Consider the following 20,115-nt stretch of genomic DNA (forward strand, 5'->3'; position numbering starts at 1 on the left):
GGAGCCGTTTTCTTTTTTCCGTCGGCGGCCATCTTAAGAACGACGCACGCGATTAAGTTGTAGTGCTGAGAATTTCTTGCGTAGGTACGCTATTTAACTGCTCGGTTTATTGAGGTTACCGCCCTCAGTCGTGCAACTGAGCGCGTTGCGTGTGAATAGCCCGCTCACCGACATCGAAGCGCGCATCGCGACCGCCACGCGTGCCAGCGGAGCTCGGTAGCCCGGTGCATCTTCCGGGACTAATGAGGCATGTTGCGCCATCTGGTTCCCTTCGTGCAAACCGCTCCGCTGAAGCCTTGCGTTGTCGTCGAGGGGCTGGGGCGAAAGTCACTTCCTTCTCTGCTCGGCGTGCGGCTGGCTTTTAGTTAATGCTAACTTTACATTCTGGTAAAACATATTTCTTGGAATGAAAAAAGCGTAAGCAAGAAAATTAAAATGCAGACTGAGCTCATCCTGTGCTTTTTGAACGGTTTTCCCTTAGTATGTAGGAAGGTATAGCGTGCGTTTTTGCTTGCGCTCTGAGGGGTGGTGCGGCTAGCAGGAAATTTAATTGTACTTACTTCTCGTGCTAGAATCTCGGAAGCAACGTTCGCGGGAACATAAGTATCCATACAGAAGCGGTCGTGCGCTAGGTTACCGCTGTTGTCAAATTGGATTATCTTACGTTTCCTTCCAGCTTTTCTAAGTACCGAGAGAGAGAGAGCGAGAGAGAGAGAGAGAGACCAGGAAAGAGAGGGAGACCACCTTATTAAAAAGCGATAGATCAAGCGCGCTGCTCCTTTGATGGTCCGACACCAGCTAGGTATTCCAGATAGGAAGTGCGCGCGCGTGAGTCTGTGTGTGTGTGTGTGTGGGGGGGGGGGTGGAGATGAGACGGGAGTCTGGAGGGCTACTGGTACTGCGCTATAGATTCGCTTAGGGTGAGGGGCAGCAGGAGGCAGGCACCACCGAGAGATATATTGCACTAGGCAACTTCTCCCTGCTTCCTTCCATGCTAAACTCGCACCTACACTTACGTGACATCACTAACGCCGTAACATGGGCTTGTACTTTGGTTAGAATAGCTGCAGCGCATCAGAGACAAGGAACGGAGACAGAGTTGGATGTACACAGCGCTTTCTTCCAACTTTGTTGGGAAAACGCACAGCTATTTGTCATTTTGTGTCGCGACAATGTAGAATGTGTACAGATACTAGCGGTGCGTCTTCCAATGAAGCTGTTGGAAGTTAGCTCTGTGAGTGTCCACATCTGTCGCCACACCTCCTCTTTGATACGCTGCAGCTATACACTCATGGGACATGCTTTCCGAGGACGTGATTTTCGTTATCACGGCATCCTGCGTACTTTTCGAGCAAAGCGTTTAGCAGTGCCGTCAGCGATCGCGAGAAAACGGATTCAAATTCATAGCAGGCAGCGAGCAGCGAAAAGGACGGAGGACCGAAATGCCAGGAAGAGATGCACGGGAAGGGCGGTGCGCAGCAATCCGTCGGGCGTTGCTTCTTTCCCATGTTTCTTGGAACAACCTTCAGTGGTTTCATTCTTTTTGTACATGATCAGACCAAAGCGCGGCACGAAGCGCCTTTGACACGAGAAAAACGTACGCTTTCCGTTATAAGGTTTTGGAACGGGAGTTTACCGAAGAAATTTGCTGTTTTTATTGTATTTTTGAATGCAAGGCGCATTTCTAGGTTTTTAATTGCAAATTGCGTAATCGCTGTTGTCCAGATTAGACTGGCAATAATTTGTTTTGCTTTTTTTTTGCTAGCGTTGAGTTTCATAAACTGCGAATGTACATTCAGCATGTGTGGCTTGTGGATATCCTTCACCTTCACACCCTTCACAAGGGATGTGTGGAGGATAACCTTCACAAGGGATGTGTGGAGGGAATGCGTCTCTAAGAAACAACTGCCCAACTTTTGAGGCGCCAGCAAACGCGTTTTGTGCTCTGTCCTGTGCTTCTTGCGGCCACCTGTATATGTATCAAGCAGCACAGGACGCGACGTCGCTCCCTCCTGTGTGCGACCTGGTAGCTTGGCGCTGTATCTCTGTATATCTTCCCTGCAACTTCCCTTCCACTTGGTTGTAACTGTCCCCTGTAACACCTATCGTGTTATTTGTTGTTAAGAGTTAAGCAGTGAAGGACTTCTTCCTGAGTTTTCCTCATTAATGCGTAGCGTTGAATACCCGTGTCGGGAAACAGTCGTCGGCGGCGTTCTCCTAAACCACCTGACACGGTTGGCAGGTGACAAGATGTAGAGAGGGAAATTGCCCTCTCCACTTGTAGGGGAAAGGTGGGAAAGGCGGAAAGTGGCTGACATGGGAAGAACCCTCCTACCGCGTGGCTACCGTGCACGCAGGAGGTTCTGAAGCGGGTGGAGGAATGCGCAACCTGAGGGTGATTGCCACGGGAACAACCCGGCGGGTGGCTGACGTAGAAAGTTGAGGGGGGAGGGTGAGGAAGGAAGTGATCTGCAAAGATAGCAGAAGGGCGCGCGCGCGCTTCGCGGATGCCGCTCTTCCGTTGAAGTGGTTGTGTGCGAGCTTGCCTTGATGGTTTCACGGCGCTGTGCGGGGGATGTCAAGAAATGTGTGTGGTGTGTCGTGTCAAGCAAATGGGAATGAAAGTCTAATATGCCACCCATTTTCGTCGGCTAGCCGCATAGATTGCCTATTAGTTTTCCTTGCTGTGCCAAGAATCATGCGAGGATGCGAGGAACTAAAAAAGGAATTCATACACGTGTCCGAAAAGCATAACCAATGCTTGGTTTTAGTTTTGCTGCCGAAAACTGCCTTTCCAAATCAGGTCACCCCTTAGGAATGATCATCTTTGTTTGTCGGGCATAGTGCAAAAGGTTACCGCGCTAGCAGAAAATATACATTTTGAACTTAACTAAACTGACAATAAAATGACTATCAAACTCTCTATGCCCCGATAGAGCCTCCGCGAGAACTGATGAAATTCACCGATAGATTTAGTCAAGGGGAGGTCAGGAAAAGTACTCTGTGTGCAAGGCTTTCATATTAGCTAATGCACACCACGGCTATTTGTTGCCCATTTCCGTGCGTTGCCTTTTTTTGAGCGGAGGGCAGTGGCATTCAGATGCCGTGCTTCCAACTGCAACCGCCCTGTTGCTGGGCGACGCCCATGCCGGTCGACGGAACTGGAAGGCCGGCGTTGGCAGTGCGACGGGCCTAGTTCGGTTTGCAAACGAGCCTTCTCTGATTTCGAATCACCACGAACGTGTCCTGGTTTTAGCCGTCATTGGTCGCTGTTTGCCTGCGTCACTTCAACGTCGCACCTCATCGACTCCTATACTGAGAATGAAATAGACCTTTTTTGGCTTACAGATGTGCAGGCATTAGCCGCGAGTATCGAGCGCGATCAAAATAAAACTAGTTGTGAAATGGGATAGTCTAAAGAAATGACAAAAAATAAAGGTTGCTGTGTCTCTGAATTTCTTGCACCTGAAAAAGACTGGAGGGGCAAACTGCTACATACCTTCGCGTTTTCGATGAATTCGGCGACTAGGTACTCGTAATGTACGTTGAGCGCTATACGCAAAGCAGGCGCGAACTAAGCGAGAATAAAACTGACTCTTTTCTGACTTCTTTGTTTGAATTCAAACATTTGATCGGGGTGATTCTTTTATTAGAACTACGTCATCCTTTTCTTCTACCGCATGCAGTTCGAGATTATATTATTGTTTTAAAACATCAGCTTTCTTGCATATTTTTTATTTACAGGAACATGAAAGGAGCGGTTGGTGCCTAATAGCGGTGCCGGCTGCTCCTTTGCACAGAAGAAACCACTTACACTGGCGACAAAAAGCTCAACACAAAATACAGCTACAACATACACAATACACGACATAGAGAACAGAGTGCACACGTCGGAAGAAACAACGTTAATGAGCGAGCATAATCACTGCAAATCCATAGTAATCAGTAAACACATTAGTGAAGTATACAGAGTACAGGGACATAAGAACGAAACAGTAAGTACGCACATAAGAGTGATGCAATAAGTAATCACAGATGAACATAGAAATAAGCAAATACATGCGTACGTACGGCAACCATCGCAATCATGAACTGATAATACTAAATGTATTGGAGACACATGACACCGACGAACAGGGGTAGTGGCTCTAACATCTGGTAATTCAATTTAAGTAACACCTAGTAATTCCTAAGGATGCCGCTGTCCTCGATGAATGATTGCAGCGCCTTTAGTGCTCGTTTTTGCAGCACACGCGTCGGCCACGGATCTAATAGCTCTTGAAGACCGAATGTTTTTTTTTTTTTATCGAGGGCTGTCAGGTTCCTTTTCAATTAGCCTTATTCGTCATGACTAGGGGTAGTACTTTTCGGTTTAAACCGAGAAATACCGATAAAGATACGCCGAATTTATATTTTCAAATCCGGTTTTAAACGTTAAAGGTTTCCGGCATGCATGTCACATCTGGCTGGCTATTCAGTACCAGTTGCAGTAGGGCACAGGAAAAAATTAGGAGGGTCCTGGAACCAGGAACATGGTGAGATAGCGGTATCTTTGGAAGTTAGCACCATGGCGAGTTTTAGTTTTTATCCGCGAACTCAGACACGCCGTTGCAGATTGGGAGGCTCTAACTCCTACTTAAGCGTCGTCTGCTCAGAGTTGCCACAGGCTTAGGAGCGTCGCTTCGTTAAGTAGGTTTTTGCCCTGCATGTATAGGACACTGACAACATTTGGAACCGCAAGCAGCCTTCAACGCGAAACCGTGCTTAGTCGGCACGAAAGTGTCATGTTGTGGCTTCCGCAATGGTTAAGGGGCAGTTCCATCGCTGCCGTCAACACACGGACCATATGATGTGCGGTCCTCAGCACAAAGTGGAACCAGAGGACCATAAGCAAGCCTTCATAGCGAAACTTCCGCTCACCTTTTTTTTTTTTGCTCACAACCAGATCATTTAAATGCGAAATTTTTACTTTTTGTTACGACTTTACGACTTATTTCGGCAAGGATGGCTTTCAATACGACCATTTTGTGTGTTATTTACTGATACATAAGCTGCTCGCTCTAAAAAAAAAGAAGGCTGAGGTAAACTCTACGTCGTTTATAACCGCACAGGGACGTAAAATATATTGCGCAAAAATAAACCGAAAATTATTTTGTAGAAAATATTCGCCGAAAAAAAAATCTATACTTGCGTTCTGAAATAAACACGCAAAAAGGCCGCCGAATTTAAAAAAAATAAAAGCCGAGAAATCCAAGGCCAAGTCATAACCTTCCCGATCAACAAAGTCGGTAGTTCCCCCGTGCTCAAATTGATGAGAACTGATTAGCGTTTCCTTATCTGTGGGTAAACATATCCGGTACTTCAGATTTGCGCATGCTTGCTTTTTTTTTCATCTGGTTTCTTCTTTTCGCTTAGTTTCACTCTCCAGCGGCGCAATGCTGAAAAAGAAAGGAGCCCCCCAAAAATGGCCCACACTATTCGTATTTGAGGGCTGTAAACTTAAATATCGCATTAATTTAAGCTCCGTTGACCTGTAGAATGCGCTTTCAAGGTTGAACAGAGCTGTCGGACGAGACCTCGAACCACCGGCCCCTGATTCTGAACAGATTTCTCAATAAGGAGCTTCGTTCAGGGCATATTTCAAACAGCGGCCGCTGGACACCGTGGGCACGCGGCATGCCCGTGGGACCCAAAAACGCCGCTAGCCGATAAGGCCCGATTCAAGCTTACCGCCAAACGTGGATGGGTCCGCAGTAAGTGAGACACGCGGGTTGTCAGCTGGCCCAGCCGCGCTCCGTGAACGATTTCCAGCCAGCGGGCCCGCTTGGACAGCGCGCTCTAATCCGAAGCCAATGCTAGGGAGCAGCTTGGGCTCAACATCGGCCGGTTGTCGTCCCCCGCCTGATCCCCTGTGTAGCTTGCGAGGGGGCAAACCCCCTCCCTCCCTGTGCTGAAAGACACCTCGAAAAACGCGAGAAAAAAAAAAGAGAAAAAGCAGGAGAGCGGAGCACGGCGCGCCTTCGAGGGCCCCTTTGCGCGGGGAGGTGAAAACGATTAGGTTCGCCTGGATTGCCGCCCGTGGAGGGGCATGAGCCTCGTAACAAAAGCCGCAGCTTCAAACCTCGGCGTCGGCCTCCGTGTCGCGGGCGCGCTTTCGCCGATCCGCTTTCACCTACTCGACGAGGCCGTCCGGTCCGACTCAGCGAGAGTGACCCAGTGGCTGGAAAGTAAAGAGCATCACTACAGCTTGTTGCTCTCTCAACCCCAACCGCTGGAGCTGTTTCACAGCGCAGAGCTTCAACTCGCACATGTGAGTCAGCCGGAGGAAGTACACGCTTCAGCACCGGGGTCGGCGGCCTTGAGTGTGCACTTTGGATGTACAGCATACGGACGTGGGCTGCCATTGCATTGTGTACGTCTCTGCTCGTCGACTTGCGTGAACTCGCGCGACACAGGTCCACAAAACACCGGACACTGCATGAACAACAACAGCGGAACGCTTGACCACTGAAATATTCGTTTGCTCTCATCGCCGTGCATACGAAGCAGTGATGACTCATTTCTATGGTGTCTGTAGCTCAAGCTTTCTCATACAACAGGTTGACTCAATACGACCATCATACGCACAAAAATACTCTCGTAAATGACAGATTTTTTTTGTTGGTCTTTGCACACGGGCGGGAGCGGATATATGCACGCGTTCCGTTATTAACGCTCGCAAGAAAACATTGACTTTTAGCTTATTTTTATACACATTGAATGCTTTATGGTTTCGCTTTTTTACTTTTGCAGTGACGCGCATGTACACGCTGGTGCACTTTCCTTTCGTGCCCTCTGGGCGCCTTTGGCGACGTACAGCATGTGCATTAAGGCAAACAACCCCAAGGATGTAACTTCTGCAGATCTCTCCGTGCTGAGGTACGCTTGCTCTTCAGTAGCATTTTTACAGTTAGGCGCTCTTCAGGCGTTGTCAAGGCACACCACAGCGTGCTAGGGCCTGAATGCTCTAATTTTTTCTATTTTAACTTGACGGTGAGGCATACAGTCGGGGCAAGGTAGAATTGATTTCATTTCTGGGGGGAGGAGGGTGGGTGGGTTGAGTTGAGCAGACGCCTGTGATTAAGGGATGCGAGGAGGAGCAACTAGAGGGGCCAATGGCTGCCGTTTCTCCTTTCTCTCTTTTTTTCCTTCACGGAGGGTTCGTAGCTACCGGAAAACCAGGAAGCGCACAGAAAATTAAAGCACTGGGCAAATTCGTGCAGTTGTCTTTAGTGATCTATAATAATAAGCCAGGCGAGGGAAGATAATAGGTAGAATAACCTACACTGGTGCACAATACGCAATGCGGGCCCGGAATCCTTTTTTGTTTTGTTTTAGCGCGAGAGCGTTTGTACCCCCATGTCGTAAAATATTTTCCGGCGTCGGCGACTGTTTGAAGCCTTGCAGCCGGAGCTGCCGGAGCACGCAGATGAAATGTGGCGCCTGCCAAATCGATCACGTGACCTTGTGACGTCATCACACCTTGCCCTTCGTGGCAGGTGGCCAGCTGCCCACCGGATTGTGAGCAAACTACCCACCGTGCTGGGTTGTAGTGAAATGAATGATTGCTCGGGAGATGTTGCTCGGGTGGAGCAGCCTATAGGTCTCACAAGCCCCACCTGCGGCTGTGCTTGAAGCAGCCACATGCGGGGGCAGTGGTGCATCGCTTAAACGCCTCTACATTGCGCCAGGAGTGGTGTGAGGACCGCTCCTCTCATCGGTCTGAGATACATCGACAAATTTTTATCAGCTGTCAGCTGAAACGTTAATACTGTGCGAGCTAGATTAGCGGTCGCTTTTGACTCGTCGTGTCAACTTTGAAAATTTAGATACATTTCTATCCTCGTTGTTGTAAATGTTTATTCTTCCTTGCAACGAATAGTCGGGGGTTCTTAACACTTTTATTGCGTCCCGGAGTGGATAATATGTGTACTATCAGCAACAAATGGAAACCGACCAAAACAGATGAACCGCGAAGAGCAAAATGAGGAAGTCTTAGGCCTGGAAATCTCAATAATAGCAGAGTGCAATTTCACTTCGAAGGCGTGAAGACTGTCCTTCAGAAGCGTTAGTCAACCTCACTTGTATTTCCTCTACAGGTGGTTTTATTTTGGTGTTTTTTTTTTGCCGGCACTTTAGTTGTATTGTTCGCGTTTCATTCGTTGCTGATATTACATGTACTTGTGTGTAGTAGCTTTCGAAGTTAAAAGGGAGCACGGCTGTGGAGCACGTTTAGGGCGAGTCCCCGTTCGTGTGAAGTGATGACGCTAGCAGTGCAGAGCTGCAGAAGTATATGAAGTAGGGACCTGCCTTTAGGTGCAGGCCCCCGTCCACCGCACTGAGTCGCCAAAAGAAAGCCGCCAAGCGGCCACTTACAAAGGTGAGCGCGCGGGAGAGCAGCTTCCGCCTTTCATCAGTCGCTATAACGGCATGGACCGACATTTGCGGCTGCGATTTTATTTTTTCCTGATCTCGCTCGTTACTTTTTGCTCTGGCAGCAGAAGGAAAGATGCGCGCGCCCTTGTGTGAAAGTGAGCGCGTTCAAGACATTGCAGCATCCTGAAAGACCTCACTTCATATTGAACCGCCGCGGCCGGGATCGAACCCGCGTCATTCGGGTCAGCAGCCGAGCGTCACAACCACTGAGCCACCGCGGCGGCTACATAATGCATATTGCACAGCCTCTCCAGTTGTCAAGGGATGAAACTCGATGCTGCCAGCGCTTGGCCTTGGGTAAAGTGTGCTTTTGATAAAGCGAAACTTGACACTCAGAAAGCGCCGCTCAGCGCCAATGGATGCACATATCGTGTGCTTGGAGCACCGTGTTTCACTCATTCACCACCGTACGCCGTTGGATCTCTTCCGATTTAGGGACTTAAACGCGAGCGGCAGCGAATATCTGACGATATGAGATGGCGCGAAAATTGCTTCATGTCTTTTTTTTTTTTGTGGTATCATAAAAGATGGCAATGAAGAATGACGTATTAAAGAGAAATGTGGTCGAACCCTTACTTTCAGGTCGCGTTGCCGGCCGAGCAATATCGCGGCTTTGGGGGGATTTGCAAGTGAACATCGAACTTTGTAGAAATCATTGGCCATCGCTTCACGTTCGCGTCGCACTATACGCCTGCAACGGATGTGGCTTATGTCACGGCCGAAACTTCGGAGGAAAACGAGTTCGCGATGACGCAGCGGCTTTTATAATAATTAAGGAGTTGGACTTTTTGGTTGTTTTTTTTTGAGTAATGGGTAGACTTTTTTCGGTGTTTATACCAGAACGCTGATTTCGTTTTTTTTTTTTTCACCCAATATTATTTTCAATAGAAGATTTGCCGTTTCTTTAGGTCATATATGGGCACCTCTGTGGGTTTCAAAGTCACGTATAATTTATCATAGCTTATTTGCCGTCGGGAGCAGTCGATGTACCGGTAATGAACGCAGAAAAGGTCGTGTCTAGAACAAATATTGCTATACAGAACGCTACCGCAATAAAGTAAAAAAGTAAGAGCGATAGAAGTGATTGTATCAGGGGACAAAAACGAAAAGAAGTTTATTACTAAAAACTAGATCACAAAAAAAAATCAAATATGGTAGGAAAAAACAAGTGAAAGCAACAGGCAGATGTACACACGCATACGAGGGGCTTCACTTAAGCAAGAGGAACCAGGCCTTTCTGTCCAGTCACCTTCGTGTTGGAGCAATTTTATTTTAGTGCAGAGAATAATTGCAAGCATTTTTTATTGCTGGCGACGCACTGCTCACTCATTCAGGCACGGAACGGACCTTGAAAGGAATGAACGCATCACAAGAAAAAAAGAAAACGGCTTCGGATGGAAAAGAAAGAAAAAGTTACTGCTGCTGAAACCGCGAGTCAGAGCGAGTGCGTGGAGTTGCTTACAGTCCGCGTGGTGACGGAAGCGATTCAAGTGCCGCTCACCCGTTGAAGAAGCCAGAACATAACACTTTTTGGAGACGCTTGGGCATGTTACGGTTAAATAATTTGTCAGTGTTTTTGACTGCTTTGGAAACAAAATAAATAAAAACCTCTAAAGGCAAATAACGTAATAAAGTGATGACAGTTTGCGACGTGGGGGTGCTATACGCTAGTGGACAAAGCTTCACGAAGTGGTGGAACCCTTCGGTTGGCGCTCGGCCTGGGACGTACAACTATACTTAATCCAACGAACCCGTTGTCTCACCGCGCTCCTAGGTTCACACTTGGTTAAATCTGTCTTATAACCGTTTTATACCTCGTGCTCAGCAGCCAGATAGCTGTGGCCGAAATCTCAAGGACACTGACTTTTTTTCGCTTAAAACCGGATTTCAAAAATTGCATTCGGCGTACGCTTAAATATATATTTTGTATTAGATTAAACCGAAAACTCCAGACCTATACTTATAATTTAAACACATGCGGCGAGCGGCCGGCGTGGCCGCTTCCTCTCCTGAGCGTTCTCGGAAAACCCGGAAAGCAGATTACAACTTTTTCAGTGTCGTTGCATCCAGCAAACGAAACCTACCTAACTATACAGCGGCTCTAAGCGGATGACACAACGTCTGTGCGAAGACGGCAGCTACGCTATACAGTGGATGACGCTTGGCGAATAAGTGGATACCCCCGGTCTGCGCCAGCGTGTGCATGAATTCGCAGAAAAATATACCGCGAAACCCACAATCGCGTCGCTTAGTCCAACGATCCCACTGTCTCAGCGGGCTTCCACACTTCGTTAACTTTCTCTTGTGCCCGGGTGTAACTCGGATTCAGTAGACGCATAGCTACGACGTACTACATGCCAAGTATGCTGACCTTGTTGGTTAAAAGACGATTCCAAACCCTACGCACGCTACATCGAATGCGCTTAATGAATATTTTTGAGGCTGCTGCGAAAGCCAATGACTGTGTTACGCGAGTGCAATGCGACATTCCGAAATAGGAAGGAGGCTGGGAGTGGCGTTGTAAAGAAAAAAAAAGTGGTTTGCGGTGCTGAGGAGTGTCCACAAGCCATCGTCGCCGAATAGAAAGTGTTCATACGGTCGTACAGCGCTCCCGTGTACCTTTAGCTTTCATTTTAAAGCGTTCGGGAATCTCGCCTCTTCGTTGCCAATAATAATTCGAATTCTTGGGTGTTAGGCGGCGTCGACTTATTTTATCTAGGCACGAGCAGCTGCACACGATGCGTGTATAGTTGCTTCTTCGGCGTTCGTCTCTGCACGCTTGGGTATTTGTTGTAGTGTTTTTTGAGCTCCTTGGCGGCCGTCCTCACTCAGTTTTGGGCTGTCTAGGTGGGACTGCGGAAAAGAGGATTCACTCAGTAAAACGTGCCTCGTGAATAGCCTTTAATAGCTCACAGAGCAGCACACGTGGCTCTGTCGGCCGCAGGTGGCGAGGCAAAGCGTGGTGGAGGTCGTTTTGTGTATCTGCTCTGCACATACAGAGCAGCTGCAATAAAAACAGGCTCGAGGTGATGAGAAGTCGGAGAGAATCGAAGGAGGCAGAAAAGAAACGAAGGCTGCCCAACAGCTTGGCTTGCTGCCCCCATTTTTTACAGAAAAAAAAAAAAAGAGAGAAGGAACGGCTGTTTTCTGAAGCCCCGCCAAAAATAAACGCATCTGTAATGTACTTTAAAGAATGGCAGTTAGTAGTTTTGCGTTTTCAGTGGTCTCTGCCTATCTCACATTAACGTTTGTTTCTAGATATTGCCGCGTGTTCAGGCTGGGATTTTTCGTTCAAATATTTTGGGAGGCAGAGAGAGCAGGCAAAGAAAAGTTGGGGACGTTAACCGGACTTAGGCTTGGTACTGCACACATGGCAAGACTCACAAAGGCACTACAAAAAGAAAGGAGCATTAGGAAGAGGGAAATAGCATAAAATTGCGTACAAAACAGGGTGCATGCACTTGTAAAAATATAAGCAAGCGCTACGACCTGCCAACTTAAACTCCTGCAAGAGGCGTTGCGTAGATTTCTGCGCCAGTAAGCAATGAAGCCCAGGTGTATTCCTCTCTCTTGTTGTGGGCAGTTTTCAGTGTCAGGTGTTGAATGTCGAAGCGAGAACAGGCATAAAATAGACGTTCGACGCTTTCCTTACATACGCAGTATACTAGTACGTGTCCTTATACGCGGCACATATAGTCACAACTGCGACTCAGCAATGTTTCAACGCCGTATGAAAGGTCAGGGGGCAGGCGTAATTCTAAGTAGGGATGAAGGGTGCGTATATACGGGTGACCAGAAGACACATGCCAGAAGCTCGAAGCTGAAGCCAGACTACGCGTAAGATGGCTTCTGGGAATGTCAGCGCTTTGGGAAGACCTGAAAAATAAAATAAACAAGGCAGACAGACTGCCAGCATTGGCACCGAGCACCCACCTTATGGGTGCGAGAAGCTATGCATATATCGTTATTCAAAGGCAAAGACTTTGTTTTGTGTGAACCGCTGAACATCAGTTTCACCTCTTGGCTCGAACTGGAGCCCAAATCTACGTTTCCTGCTCAAAGCTAAAGAAGGGGAGGTGCAGTGAAGAACAAAACACACACAGGCAAGAAACAAACATGGGCTGGCTTGAAAGATATGTCTTCCGGGCCCCTGAATCACGGTTCTTGTCACACCTGAGTGCCGTCTCTTTATTTAAATGTAAATATGCACACGCGGGTTCTCCGCACCGCGCTCGACATCGGCGGTGGGACGGGCTCCGCGGGGATGCCCAGGAGTCGCTCTCTCCAGCGCCGGCAGCTCGTGCGGCGTGTCAGTCGGCGTGTTGGGCTGCTCGGCTCCCCGAGGGCGGGCAGGTACACGCCGGCTCCGGCCCCATCAGTCACGGCGCCCCGCGGTGACGGCCGGCCGACTGCTTTCGCTGCCTGCTCACCTGTCAGGCAAGCCGTACACGTGCGCTGCGCAGGCCTCGTAAGAGCAGGCTCTATATAGAGATGCGCTCAGTGATCGCCCTCTGTAGTGCGAAGAAGATAAAAGCTAACACATATCTTGGTTCGATTATATGTATCTGCAAGCTATGCTATGCCAAAAACCGCCACTGCTTAAGGATCCAGGGGCACGAGATTTTTGGCTGCGTGTCATTCCTTTGGTGTGGTGCAAGAGACATTAGTATACATCGATCATCATGTGAAATTCGGCTACACCCGTTCAACACTTCATAATTCAAGTTTTTCTGTAATGTTTTTTTTTCGGTTTCAACAGCAGAACTGTCGCTATGACGTCACAGAGGGGTTGAAGCAACGTTGAAGGAATGTGATGCATATATGCACGCGTAGTAGCATGATGTAGCTGCTTGGTCGTTTCAAGTCACTCCTGTATTTACACCGGCCTTTCTCAAGAGCCGCCAGGACAGCAAATAAGCAGGCAGCTATTACATCGCTGTTTCTGCATGCCGGACGAGGCAGCAGCGTTGTTTCAACTCGTCTGTGACGCTACATGCATCGTTTGTCTGTTGAAAGGGAAATCGAGCCAGCAGACAAATTTCCTATGAATGTATCGTGGTGTACATATAAATATAAGCATACAAAAAGACCATTAGATGGTAGCGTTGGCCTTCAGGATTGTAAATATATCGTTGCGGGTCGTGGTTACGTGGTATTAATGTTTTCATACTTTCAAAAGTGTCGATCTACTTGTACGCTAATATACCGATGAGTATATTTTTTTAAGACTGCAGGATGTAAAACCCATTGCTGATTTTTTTTTATGGTCATCTTCCTGAACAGCCGATATGAAATGAGTGTGTGTGTGTGTGTGTGTGTGTGTGTGTGTGTGTGTGTGTGTGTGTGTGTGTGTGTGTGTGTGTGTGTGTGTGTGTGTGTGTGTGTGTGTGTGTGTGTGTGTGTGTGTGTGTGTGTGTGTGTGTGTGTGTGTGTGTGTGTGTGTGTGTGTGTGTGTGTGTGTGTGTGTGTGTGTGTGTGTGTGTGTGTGTGTGTGTGTGTGTGTGTGTGTGTGTGTGTGTGTGTGTGTGTGTGTGTGTGTGTGTGTGTGTGTGTGTGTGTGTGTGTGTGTGTGTGTGTGTGTGTGTGTGTGTGTGTGTGTGTGTGTGTGTGTGTGTGTGTGTGTGTGTGTGTGTGTGTGTGTGTGTGTGTGTGTGTGTGTGTGTGTGTGTGTGTGTGTGTGTGTGTGTGTGTGTGTGTGTGTGTGTGTGTGTGTGTGTGTGTGTGTGTGTGTGTGTGTGTGTGTGTGTGTGTGTGTGTGTGTGTGTGTGTGTGTGTGTGTGTGTGTGTGTGTGTGTGTGTGTGTGTGTGTGTGTGTGTGTGTGTGTGTGTGTGTGTGTGTGTGTGTGTGTGTGTGTGTGTGTGTGTGTGTGTGTGTGTGTGTGTGTGTGTGTGTGTGTGTGTGTGTGTGTGTGTGTGTGTGTGTGTGTGTGTGTGTGTGTGTGTGTGTGTGTGTGTGTGTGTGTGTGTGTGTGTGTGTGTGTGTGTGTGTGTGTGTGTGTGTGTGTGTGTGTGTGTGTGTGTGTGTGTGTGTGTGTGTGTGTGTGTGTGTGTGTGTGTGTGTGTGTGTGTGTGTGTGTGTGTGTGTGTGTGTGTGTGTGTGTGTGTGTGTGTGTGTGTGTGTGTGTGTGTGTGTGTGTGTGTGTGTGTGTGTGTGTGTGTGTGTGTGTGTGTGTGTGTGTGTGTGCGCGCGCGCGCGCGTGCGTGTGTGCCTTTTTCTGAGTCGTCTTAAGGTAATGTTGGTGTTCCGCATGATGGCCGTAGTTATTACGCACTAATGATCCGTGCACAACAAACAACACAATAATCTGGCAGACTTTTAGAATTGAATTTACACCAGTGCCTCCACTTTCGGAACTCCGTCACTCTTAGTGACGCTCTGCCTTTGTATCTCCAGCAGCTGTCATTTTCAGTTGTTAGTGAAGCCACGCATGTGCACAGGTCAACCCTGTAACTAAGTACTTTCCGTATACAGGCTGGTTCATCTAACACTTTACTCAATTTTGAAAAATAAGCACTTTTTGTTATAAGAAAGCTTTTTTCGGCATAGCATTGCCAGCGGTGAAGAACATCACAATACAGCTAAGGCGTGCTGACTTGCAGGCTGGTTAACTAATATTTAATAGTTAACTTTTTGCTATTACTGTTAGGCTCCTTTATTATTGACAGGCGTGTAGCCCACCGCTAGTATTATCCATATCAGTTTTTACAATTTCAAAAACGCGGTTACCCTCGGCGCTGTGGCCCAACTAATTTTGCCTACATCGCGCCAAATTACATGCGCTTTCGAGAAGCTTGCAGGCTAAGTAACCTCTCCAGTGCATGTGATCATTGAAATAGCTGAAAATTTTTGCGGCCACACGGCAGAGAGTAATCGCGTTTTCGAAATTCTGAAAAATTGATATGGATATATCGTATACGATGGGTCACAAGCCTCTCAATAATTAAGGAGTCTAACAGTAATAGCTAGAAAATTGACTATTCAATAATAGTCTACCAGCCTGCTAGCCTTACCTGTATTCTGATGTACTTCACCGCTGACAATGCTATGCCGAAAAAAAAAACACTCTTCTAACTCAAACAGCGTATTTAAAAAAAATGTGTAAAGTCTTAGCTGAAACGCCCTGTATATACGCTCTCACTCTGAAGGCGGCAGCTGTTCGTGCGCGCGAAGGAAAAATAGTTCGCCAACGAGGCTTTCTCCTGTTGCTCCATAAATAACGATGATGCAGTCTCAACAGCATCAAGAAGGTCTCATGGGAGCATTGCTGCATGCGATACCAGCGGAATGATTAGGCGAATACGAGCACCTGCACCTTTACCTGACCCGATGTGGTTGCAATCTTGACCAGCGGAAAGGACGATCCCCGCCAGCCGCCCACGGTATCGATAAGCTGTAAGCGTGCTGGCATTTTAAGACCTGAGTTAGAGCATTGTCCCAGAACACGAGATGTTCCTCTAAGTACTTGCGGCGACAAAAATAGCCCTGGAAGAACGCGGCGGACGTTATCTAACAGTAAAATGGACTCCCTGTAGGGAAGGTGTTATACGAGCGCAACAAATGAGCTGGCCCAGTGGAGTTGTTCAGCGAAGTTCGCGGTGACTCTTCATTGGAGTTGTTGAACGCTGTCCGCTGGTAATGCCCCGAGGCGGCGGTACTCTGTTCAACTCTTACGCAGGTGTTACGGATGTGTCGATGACCTTCATTGTTTAACACCACCCTTTGTAATCCTGGAGAGCGTTTGAAGGCTTGCATTACATGTTCTTATTAGATGGATTGCTGCTATATTTAGACTCTGTCATTGGTAATGTTTTGCTCGCTCTTAGCAAGTATCGGCGCGCTTTCTCTCTATACTTTACTCGATGCAATGTACAGTCATGGACAAATGTTTGCGGGATGCGCATTCGCGGAAAAAAAAAATGCGGAGCAGTTGGGAACAACAGGTCAATGAAAGGTAAAGATGCGTGAGGAGACATGCCTGTTCCATCTGGTGCAAGAATACCATCTTACTGGCTAGCGAGTCAACACAGAAGCTAATTTGTTTTCCCGCGAATCTTGATCCCGCAAACTTCTGGCCACGGCTGTACATAATCTGAATGAAGCCAAAAGACCGACTTTTTTTCTGATGCGAAGGTAAAGTGCTATATTGCTTGTCAGCCAGCTTATACCCCTGTTACACGGGTGTTTACAACGGCAGTTCATTTGACCGCCAGGCGGACTGAACGGTAGTTAATGGTGCTGCACGGCAGCTCTAACAGCCGTTGAGATCGCAATGGAAGTTGAGTTCGACTGAGGTCGGGGGCCGCAGTTGAACGTGTCAGCTGAAAAGATGGCGGTGACCGGCCCCGCCTCATAGGACGAGTTTGTGGCATTTCCGCCTGCAATGTATTCCCAAATCCCCCGTAATGTTGGTGTCCCGGCTTGTATAGGTCATGGCCTACAACTTTCTCTAGTCGAGTGAGTGTAAACACATAAATCCGCGAAGTGGCGTCAGAAAAACAACGCTCAAGTGATGAAGCCAGATGTGCTTCTACTGGATTACCTTGGTTCTGTGTGGTGTTCAGCTCTGGAGCATACTCAAGGCGCAAAAGCTGTCTAGAAGTTGTATGCAGTGATATAATGTGTGGAAATAATATTTAAATTTATAAATACGGATGTGCAAGCATATATTTTTATTCATAAGATGCTTACACGTCGCGGTATACCACTTGATCCAGACGTTGAAATGAGCCTCGCGAAACTTTCCGTGTAACTGCAGCCGACTGCCATTTAGTTCAGCGTCAGTTGGAAAGCTGAAGAGGCGTATAATTGGACGGAGTTTGTAACTGACCGTGTTACAGGGGTATTATTCAGTTCCCGATGTTACCACAGACGACGGAAGAAACAGCCATGACACCGACGGATTTATTGCACTGCCTAAAAGCCCGTCATACGTTCTTTTATTATTTCTTCTGTGCCAGTTGCAAATTTCTGGCTTAGATGCTTCGAAATGAATCGGTAAATCTAATTACTGGATGTTGCGAGCTAGTGTAACGCTGCTGTTGGAAATGCGAGACGTGAATAAATAAAGGACTTCACTCATGGTCTACGTCTTCTGTGGCAGTTATCTAGAGATCAGGAAGGTGCACTGCGATGTTTGAGAACTGTGAAATGTAGTCCCCGTGTCTCTCTCTCTGCCTCTGTCTCTCTCTCTCTCTCTCTCTCTCTCACACACACACACACACACTACATACACACACCGCTTTCTGACCTGCTTTAAGAATAATAAGCAAACTTACAACCGTTAGTGAAAGAGAAAGTGGACATTTCTGTCCAGTTGTAGGATGAAATGTTTGCATTATTTATGCCGACTGTTTATTTTCATGGTTATTAAAACGTTTGCATTAGTTTATGCCTCCTTTTATTTGCATTTTCGTATCTTATTGGTTTGTTACATTTTTTCTGTGATGTTCCACTAATTGCTGCTCTGCTTGCTGCTTATATTGCATTGAAACCACTCAGGTCCCCAGATAGTTTCCTAACTTTGGTACCTGCTAAGGTATTGGATGTTATGCACAGAATTTGGGTATGCTAAGAATATTAATAAACTTCAACTTGACGACAAAATGGCTTCGAAATTTTATTACCGTAGGTTTAATCGTGTTTGACTATCATGTTTTAGGAAGACCGCTTTTATTGCAATCAGGCGTGGTCGATTGGTTCATAGTGCTATTCCCTGGAGTTTTCCTGGAAATGTCTTGTTGCAAAATAAGTACTTTGAAACGTTTTTAACTAGCTCGAGCTCGTCAATCAATCTTTTTTATGTGTCTGAATTGCCTCCACTGTTTCCTTCTTCATTATATATTACTTTTTTGCTATTCATAAAATGCAGTCATTCCACTTTCAGTTCATTAACATATTTCTTTAAGCCTTTAAGCATTGTAGAAAGGAAAATAAAATAAACAATAATAAACAATAAGGTATACGCGGAGACACAGACGCAGTGTAATTTCTTCGTCGTTATTCTTTTTCATCTTCTTGACGAAATGGAGGCTTGTGTGAAATGGTGACAAATGGCGTAGACTCAGCCCTGTTCTCATAGCGTTTTCACTCGAGTATTCCTTGAAACATTGCGCTTACGACATCACTTTGGCCCCCTGTTGAGGCTTACTTTTTTATGTCGTCTTTGCGTGCGCAAGAAAATACGAAGGCAAGGAAACTGATGGTCCTTAAGGGTAGCGGAGTGTATTCCAAGAGAAGGCAAGCGTAGCAGGGGGCGGCAGAAGGTTAGGTGGGCGGATGAGATTAGGAAGTTTGCAGGCATAGGGTGGGCGCAGCTCGCAAAGGACAGGGTTAATTGGAGAGACACGGGAAAGACCTTTGCCTTGCATTGGGTGTAGTCAGGCTGAAGATCATGATGATGATGATGTTTGCGTGTGCTATTCGCTCTAGGGATCAGCAAAAACCGAGAGAGACCGAGAGAAAGGAACAGGCTGAATAAAGTATGTTTTATACATTTGCTTTCCGTGTTTTCTTAGGCCGTGTTTTGACACGCGGCCTAAGGTTGTAATTATCAGGTAGAGGGAAGATATCGAGCTTCGCCGCATATTTGTTCGCATTTAAAGTTACACATACTTCTTTGATATGATATATTGGCAGCTACACATTGGTAACACCGTGGAGCCCGCAATGCACTTTTTCAGTATATATACAGTGGTTTCCCGAGACCAAACCGATGACCATGTTTGTACAAACAGTTTCATTTTCATTTAAATAAAAAACAATACATGTGTTCTTGCGCTAACGATTTTCAAGAGCAAAGGAAAACAAAACAGAAATTGAAAAGTTGATGTTTACGCAGTAAAAGATGACTGTAACGTATAAATTAGAAGAAAAAAAATGCTCTTACGTCGGCAACTTCGTGGAAGGAAGGATACCAACAGAAATGAAAGCAAGGAACAGAGCAACACATATTACCGCTGAAAATGTGTGATGCTCAAAGTTATTAGTAGCAAAAATTGTCGCAGGATTATCATTCCCTTAAGTAAGAGCACGCGAAAAAAAAAATTCATACGAAATTCTTGCGAATATTCATGCGAAAGAGCAACGCGCCAGCGGCGGGGCTGTAAATCATGAATTCAAAAGCTGTCGACTTCTAAAGGCGCTACACTGATCTTCACTAGGGGGGGCGACACGAAGTCAGTATATTAATTCTATAAGCCGTCATGTCATAGGCTTGGAAAAATTAGCTTCTTTTGCTGATGACGACAGTCAACAAACTATACACCAGACCTCATTTGATGAAAGGGTGAATATATTGAGCCACGGCCTCTGATATCGGGCATGTAGGCGGGCTTTGCTAAACGCGGCTGAACCCTGCCGCATGGCCCAATCTTCAAGGTCCTATCTGCAGAGCATTATGAACGTCGCAACACGAATGGACTGCGTCGTGGCCCTGCAACCCTCCTTTCTGCACAGCCCGACAGCGGCCGCATTCTGTACGCCGTTGGAGCGGTCCCTATTCTTCAAACAGTCATAAAAAAATTTCACCGTACCCTACACAAAATTCGTGCTAATTATTTGACTCACTCATAATTTTACTTGTGCAGACGACAGCTTTGTGAATGTAACAACGTAAACGAATTTGAATCAAATACCTGACG

At 46.9% G+C, this 20,115-nt stretch overlaps 1 protein-coding gene across 2 annotated transcripts in view; it reads left to right on the top strand.

The window, feature by feature from the left end:
• LOC144114048 (sal-like protein 1) overlaps positions 1–20,115 on the top strand; it is a 149,132-nt gene that overhangs the window by 84,744 nt on the left and 44,273 nt on the right. The gene's annotated exons all lie outside the window — the stretch shown is intronic.

The sequence above is a fragment of the Amblyomma americanum genome, chromosome 1 (assembly GCF_052857255.1).
Source record: "Amblyomma americanum isolate KBUSLIRL-KWMA chromosome 1, ASM5285725v1, whole genome shotgun sequence".
Classification (NCBI taxonomy): domain Eukaryota; kingdom Metazoa; phylum Arthropoda; class Arachnida; order Ixodida; family Ixodidae; genus Amblyomma; species Amblyomma americanum.